The following is a 7,744-nucleotide window of genomic DNA, read 5'->3' on the forward strand; positions in this document are numbered from 1 at the left end:
AGGTGAAAGGTTCTCACTGTGATCACACAGAGCCTTCACATCAGTCTGCTGTGCACAGAGTCTGTTGAATACAGCTTTGTACACTGCTGACATGTTTTCCAGTTAAAGTCTCCTTTAAGATCTATATGAATTTCTGCTACACATATTTTACAGTGTCTGTAAAGGACACCAATTTCAGTGCAGATGTAAGGAGGTTTACATCAAATGAAATCTCCGAATGCACCAGCCTGAATCGGACTGAATTAGATGTTGGGTCTGGGTCTTCTGCAGCAGTCAAGAATATGCAAATTGAATAGATCATTTGGTACTGTATCTCCCACCTGTGACAGTTGTCAGTCTGCCAGCGGGACACCATCTTTTTTGGGCATGTCGTAAACTCAGGATTTTTTGGGTTATAATTTTTACTTCTATAGTGACATATATTATAGGCAACTGTTCCGTGATGGCCTTTCTGTGATACTTGGCTGCCCTTCCCAAAGCATTACAAAAAGCCCTTGTGTTTGGTCTGGTTGCGGCAAAGTGAGCCATCTTGCAGGAACGGAGGTCACCTTCACCTCCCTGCTTTAAAAGGTGGTTAAATGACATGGTTACGTGTATCTATCTTGAAGTAATTTGTTATACTCTGTGTTACTGGCACCCAGCCTGTGTTTCTCAACTCTGCGAACCTTTCATTGAGTACATCAAGAAAGACAGATCTTTGCCTCAGACCTAAAGGCTGGTGGTTGTGGTGTGATGGTGTGGGGGATAGCATGGTTTAAATGCCACAGCCTACCTGAGTATTTTTGCTGAACATGTCCATCCCTTTATGACCACAGTGTACCATCTTCTTCTTCTTCTTCCAGCCCTCTCTGGTAACTATCCTGTTGATTTTTTTTGAGTGTAGTAACCTTGTGTGGCAGGGAAGGCAGTGCTACACCTCAGTGAATAGAGGGGGAGAACAAAGGACAGAAAAGATGTGGAAGGATAGACAGTGGAGGAGAGGCATGTGGTGCTGGTAGGAACTGGTGGCATGTAGGATTCTGTGCTTCCCAAGTCACCTCACTCAAGTATGACTGGGTACAGGGAGGTGTTGTGTACATCTCTGGAGAGATGAGAGCATCCAGGGGGTAAGGGTGTCCCAATAGAGAAGAGAAGTCTGCCATAGGGCACGTAGTGATAGAGTGAAAACAATAATCCAGCCCTTAATAGCTGGGACTCATCAGTTCTTCTTGATGTGATCCAGCACGGGCTGGCAGGTGACAACACACATGCATGTGGGTATTCCCTAAATATGAGTGAGACCATTACCAGGGCCCAGAGTCAGGTCAGAAGCCCCAGCCCCCGAGGACTCCCACTCCTAGACCAGAGAACCACCGTAGCCACGGGGCACGCCACACCCCGGCACACATGGCGAGCGACGACGAACACCCCCACACCAACCAAGCCAGCACAAGGCGGTGCAGGCCAGAGCGGCCCCCACACGGCCCCCACACCCGCCAACCACTGCAGCCCGTCCACCCACCGCGACCAACAATCCTCCCCAAATCCTCACCCCCTGCCCGCAGGGTGGCCAGAGACACCTCTCCCCTGCAGACGGGCACCGGGCCATCGCCCAACCAGGGACAGACCATCCCAGCAGGGGGGCCAAGGTGCCGGCCTCATGCCCCTGGCGCACCCAGGCCAGGGAGACCACAGAAAGAGGGAACCCCCACCCGCCAGGGAGAGACCCCAGCCCCCCACCGAAGGGAGAGGGGAAGCACCGAGCCACCACCCGAACCAGTCGCTACCGGATCAATCGAGTTCCCAAGGGAGTTGCCATAGACCCGTCGCCATGCAGTGCTGGGAGACAAAGCCCGGCCAAGAGGACACCAGAGAACCTAGGGAGGTACCCCAACCGACCGCCGTGGGGCCACAGACCACCAGCCCAAGATGCCCCTGACAGCGGAGGACCAGGCCCCCCGAGCCATGCCAAGGGATAATGAAAAGTGACAGTGTCCCTATTACTGTGCTTCTTTAGAGATGAGGAAGCAAACCCTGTGACCCTGGATGTGGTGTAGTGCATTAAGACAGGGGGCAAACAGGAGGGTCGGGTGGGTCAGAGGACTGTCCTGCAGCCTACCCTGACCCTGACCGATCCTGGGTGGACCCCCAAGGTGAGGTGCATTAAAAACTTGGGTTGGGTGTATGTGGTGTACCTAGTTATGGCTGTAATAAGTGACACAGTGTATGGTGGAGTGTGAGGTGAGTGCAATTTAGGAGGCAGGCAATGAGTTCACTGTACTCCAATGGCCTCCACAGTCACCAGATCTCAGTCCAATAGAGGAACCTTTGGGATGTGGTGGAATGGGAGATTCTCATCATAGATGTGCAGCCGACAAATCTGCAGCAACTGTGTGATGCTGTCATGTCAATATGGACCAAAATCTCAGAGGAATGTTTCCAACACCTTGTTGAAAGTATGCCATGAAGAATTAAGGCAGTTCTGAAGTCAAAAGGGGGTCCATCAAGGTGTACCTAATAATGTGGCAGGTGAATAATTTCCTGAAAATGTAATAATGCCTGAAAATGTGATAAAATTTGCACTTAATTCGATCGAAAAATGTCACAAGGAGAACGGAAATAGAGAAGAAGGCAAGATTCTTCAGATGAACAAATGACAAAATAAGTCTCAGTGAATGACTTTAACTGAATTTCCAGATGAGAAGGCACTTAGGGAGAAATATGTTTCAGACAAAGTCACAATTTTCCAAAAAGTATGTTTATATGCATGTATTTATTTCTAAGGTGGTAAACAAGACATATCTGAGCAGGACCATGTGACCACAAGCCAGTCTGTTCTCAAGTTTAGGGATTAAAAGTGCCTTTTACTGTGGGAGCTGTAAAAGGAGAAGCGCATGAAATGATGGTGACGGAGCAATACCCTCCACATCTGAGGCGTTCATACACGAAAGCTGTTTTTCCGTCCTCGCTGCGAGCTGTGAGTCACACATCTAAAGCAAAACAGCCATCTTGCCTCATTAGACGACCAGGAGTTTAATTGCACCTTAAAATGACTTCAGCGGCATCGTGGGTCAGTCCAGGCCAGTGTATGATCTTATCCTTGTTGTCATAGAAACCATTGCAGATGATACCATTTCTGCACTTAATGTTACAGCAAATTTGAGATTCTCTGAAAGCAGCCTTCCCCCTTCAAAGTCCACTTTGTTTTTTTTGTTTTTGCACAGCTTTTGAAGATGCCTGACATTTCACTCTCTGAAAACTGGCAGCTTAAAGGTGACACTAGTCCGGTGATTTGTGGTCAGTCAACGACTCACCGACTGAAAACAGGAGAAAATGCCTTCATCGCCCTGATCTAGTCACAGTTTCGGGATTACAGATTCAACCGTCGGCGTGCTGAATCACACCGTGGCAGCACCCCTCTCACCTCAGCACTGTAACGCATCCAACTGACCTGTGCCATTTACACCTGGGGTGCTTCGTCATACTGCGAGCGCAGTTTGCTCTCCATTCAAGGCCACTTAAATGTGATCCGGGCTTAGCTCGGTCTAATGACATGATTGCGTAGATTTTTGCAGTGGCTTTCAAAGGGCTGCTTTTATTAGAAAATAGGCTGTAGTAGTGGGTTGTTGAAGCCTTCTGTCAGCACATGGATAAAAGATGAATGTATTGGGGGTTTTTTTGTACCCCAAGTCGATCGTATCACAGGGATGGCGAACAAAGGAATCGACTCGGCGGGGAATATTCCAGCCAGCCTCAGTGCCGTCTGACATAACGGATCAGCAGAGAAAAGGAAGGAGGATCGTTACCTCACAGCACCATAATTAAATGGTCGCGTCGTCAACTATTAAATCTGTAGCGAAAACAAACTGATCGAACGTGCCAAAGTTTACGCCGAGTTTGCTTTTACACCTGCCCCTGGCATCAGACAGAGGCATGGTGGTAGTGGCTAGGTGGTAGTCATCCATCCATAATTTATTAGCTCTGTAGGGTTGCAGGGTTGGAGCCTATCCCAGCCATCATCAGATGAGAGGCGGAGGGTGCATATGGACAGGCTGCCAGTCTATCACAGGGCCAACACACAGAGACAAACAGCAGTTTGCATTAACATGCACAATTTAGAACGACCAGTTAACCTAACATGCGCGTAATTAGAATGTGGGAGGGTGAGAACACACTCTGCACAGAAAGGCTCCGGCTGAAGCATCTCACCATTCCACCTCTAACATTACTTATGTACTTATTACTTTAAAAAAATATATATATCGAATTTTGGACTTCTCTGCTGTTTGCTTTTTTCAGACATCTACAGACAGCTCCTCAGAACACCATGAACCACCAGACTGCTCTGAAGCCAGTGAAGCCTGGATTTGGACTCTGATAGAAGAACACCATGTAAACTGCCCCTGACTCTTTTTGTCCTTTTTTTTTTTTTTTTAATGCTGCTGACTTGATCATTTGTAAGAACCGGGCTGTGTCTGGGCTATTACTAAAACGAATCAATCATTTAACATACAGCACTTCCGTAGATTTCAGGAGCACTCGCTTGTGTTTGTCGGTGACCTACCCCCCGAAACATTTTGCAGAACAGGTAGAAGCTTTTACCTGGCGGACAAAGTGAGGGTGCCTGCTAAAAAATTTTCCCCTGGAACGCCGTTTCGTTTTTATACATCAGAGGTCTGCAGAAGCACTCACGGTGCACCAGTCCTCTGCACTGCAGGCTGTTATCCTGCGTTTTCTGAAATCCCCCCCTGTGAACATCCACTCAAATATACATACATATGTATAAAAATGAAACAAAATGTCAGTGTTCCAGTAACGCCCTCATTTTGCCCGCCGGGGAAAAGCTTCTACGTATTCTGCAAAATGTTTCCGCAAACCGGGAAGGATTGTGGCATTTACATGAAGAGAAAATATACAGTGACATGTCACTAAATTCACCTCTCCATCTGAATTTATGTGTTATTTCAGAGTTGACATCTACCCTCGAAAGTGCACTCCATGTTAACCTGCGGGTGCCGCGGCCTCGCTTCAACAAGGGAACTGAATTGTAGCCAAGCACAAAGGAGCTCCTCACCCTCCGCTGACCCGTGTTGTCTTCTTATTGATCATCAGAGTTATCAGAGCGGATGCTCCCCCCACTGTGTCCTTGGGCCTGTTGAAGTAGAAATCTGCTGTTGGTGAAACAAGAAGCGGAGATAATTACGAGCGGGGGCATAGAGACGCTATACTCATCAGACAGTTTAATCTAAGTGGAGAGGAGGAGAATTCGGCTCAGTATTTTTGCAGAAGGGTTCACACTCATGTCCCATTACCTTCGCCCGCTCTACCATCACATGCACCTCGTCTGTCCACTGGCTGTGCACTTTACATCAAGCATAAATAGATACAAAAAAAAAAAAACTTTCAACCAATGCCTCTTCCACTCAGTCTCGTCCACTTTCATCGCTCCATGTGTGTCAAGTGCACCCACTGATCTCCAGAGCTCTCACCGAGCCTCTTCCGCTGCTTAATGCCTGTTATTAATGTATTTCCTCCGCTCTGTTCCAAAAGCATTATTATAATCAAAAACACAAATGACACGCTATTCTTAGCGTAAAAGCAACATGTGTTTAATGCAGCATGTGGATTCACGGTGATTGAACCGCTTTTCCCCGCTGAAGCTGCTGCAGCGTGATGTTTCGTCGCCTCGACTCACGAGTGATTTTCTGTCCAGCACGAGGAGCAAATGTGGAGGTGTGAACTGTATCAGCTGTGGGGCTCACGGTCCGCTTGCGCCGCACCAGGTTTCGTGCCGCTGGTGAACCGCGCGCGTCCGAGCAGCTCAAGCTCCTGAATATTCGCGTGGTGCCAACCGTCTGGTTCTCTGACGTGCAATCCTCTGCTTTAGTGAATCTGTCTCTCACAAACAGACACACGCACCACATTCAGTCCCACAGCAATAAAAAAAAAAATCCATGGAACCACTAGTCACGAACACGTGCATTTCCACCACAAAAGCTGCGGCGACCTTTACAGCAGATGGTTCTGTGACGCTGTTAGCCCGCACCCTCACAACTTTTCCATTAGCCCCGACACGACACGACAAGGACACATTCTGCCCCACGCTCCTTTTTATTCCCTGCTGCGCTGTGAAATGACACTTTGTGATACTGGAAAATTGGAGCCATGTTAGAGTGTTTCCTCCTCATCTCCTAGGTCACAAATCTCATGCTGGGAAGCAGCTATCAAAGGTTCACCTGTAACACGTGTGGTATTGTTGCAATTCTGTTTTATTACAGCAACATTCGCTGAAATTATATATGATTATCTGGTTTCCCTGTGGTGGATTGTAAAAGTTATATAAGACCCCGTCCAGGGTCTACCATACCTGCTGGATATTGCAGATATTGCACTTCTTTTCCTTAAGAGGTGTAAAGTTGTTCATTTCATGTTTAGTAATAGTGTAAGACATTCATTTCATAGCAATTAATGTGTGTGATATAGAGTGATGATTAATTAATATGCTAATGTAACATACATTCACATGTATGTTGCTAAAGCCCGGGGGGAGAAGAGACTTCCGGTGTTTTGTTTTCGTTTTAGGGTTGGGGGGAGAGCAACAGCTGTCATGATTCTGTGTCTTGTTCTATTATTTTTGAGTTTCCTCTTTTATTTTGTTAACTTCCTTGGTTTCCTTATTTGGCGTTACTCTCTGTGTTTCCTTTAATTACTTATTGGTTTCTCCTTGTGTGCTGTGTGTTGTTGTGCATGGCTCCCAGTGACGCCGGTAACTATTACTTAGTAACTAGTTACTCTAATCTGACTACTTTTTCCAGTAAAGAGTATTGCACCGTGTTACTGTTTCCAAACCAGAAATCAGATCAAAGTTACTTACCCAAGTTACTATTTTTCCCATTTTATGTTTGCTTTCTTCTTGTTCTAAGGGATTGACGTCACATATGCGACAATTCACATTTTCAGCATGAGGACAACTAGCAATTTATACAAAATACAAAAACAACTGTTGATTCATATTATATTCTATTCTCCTAGCTTCATAAATTAACTCTCCATCTGTCCGACAGCAGCGACTTTAATGAAAAAAACGGCGGCGTAGATGATGCCTTCATGAAACCTCTGAAATTCTACATTCTTCGAAAATTTCAGACAATTTCAGATACCATGGCGATCATGTTACAGGTTAACTCGGAGGAGAAGAAGTGGCATATTTGCGTTTGGTATATTGTCACCGTTTGCTGAATATTAAAATATGTGCAACAACTATGTTTTTTTTGGAAGCAGTCATTTCTGAGTTTGATTTCTGAGTTTCATTTCAGACTCATTTTTCCCACGTTGTCCAGAATGCAGCAGCAGCAGCTGCAGCTGGTTCTCAGCCAAGCGTTCAGAGACCCGCCCACCCTACTTCTGATTGGCTAATGGTGTTAGTTTGGAGAGGGACAGGTGCGTTACTCTCATTTCATTGGTAGAAGAACTAAATTGGCTGAGCTCAGATCAGACAAGTTCCGAACTAAAAAACTAAAATGAGTTTAACAGACCCTACTATAAAGTATTGTTCAAAAATGGAAATGTTTCTGCCGTAAGGTAATATGTAATAAGACAAAATATAAAAACATCAGTTACACTATGCACTCTAATACAACAGTCCTGCACTGAATGTTCTTTAACGAAAATAACAGAGAGCTGTTGTTTTGTAGTAGCTACTACTGAATTGTATCGTTGCACTGACACATTTCTATTATTCTGATGTAGTCAGTGGGCTAAAGTA

Source organism: Mugil cephalus, chromosome 20, assembly GCF_022458985.1.
Source record: "Mugil cephalus isolate CIBA_MC_2020 chromosome 20, CIBA_Mcephalus_1.1, whole genome shotgun sequence".
NCBI lineage: Eukaryota > Metazoa > Chordata > Actinopteri > Mugiliformes > Mugilidae > Mugil > Mugil cephalus.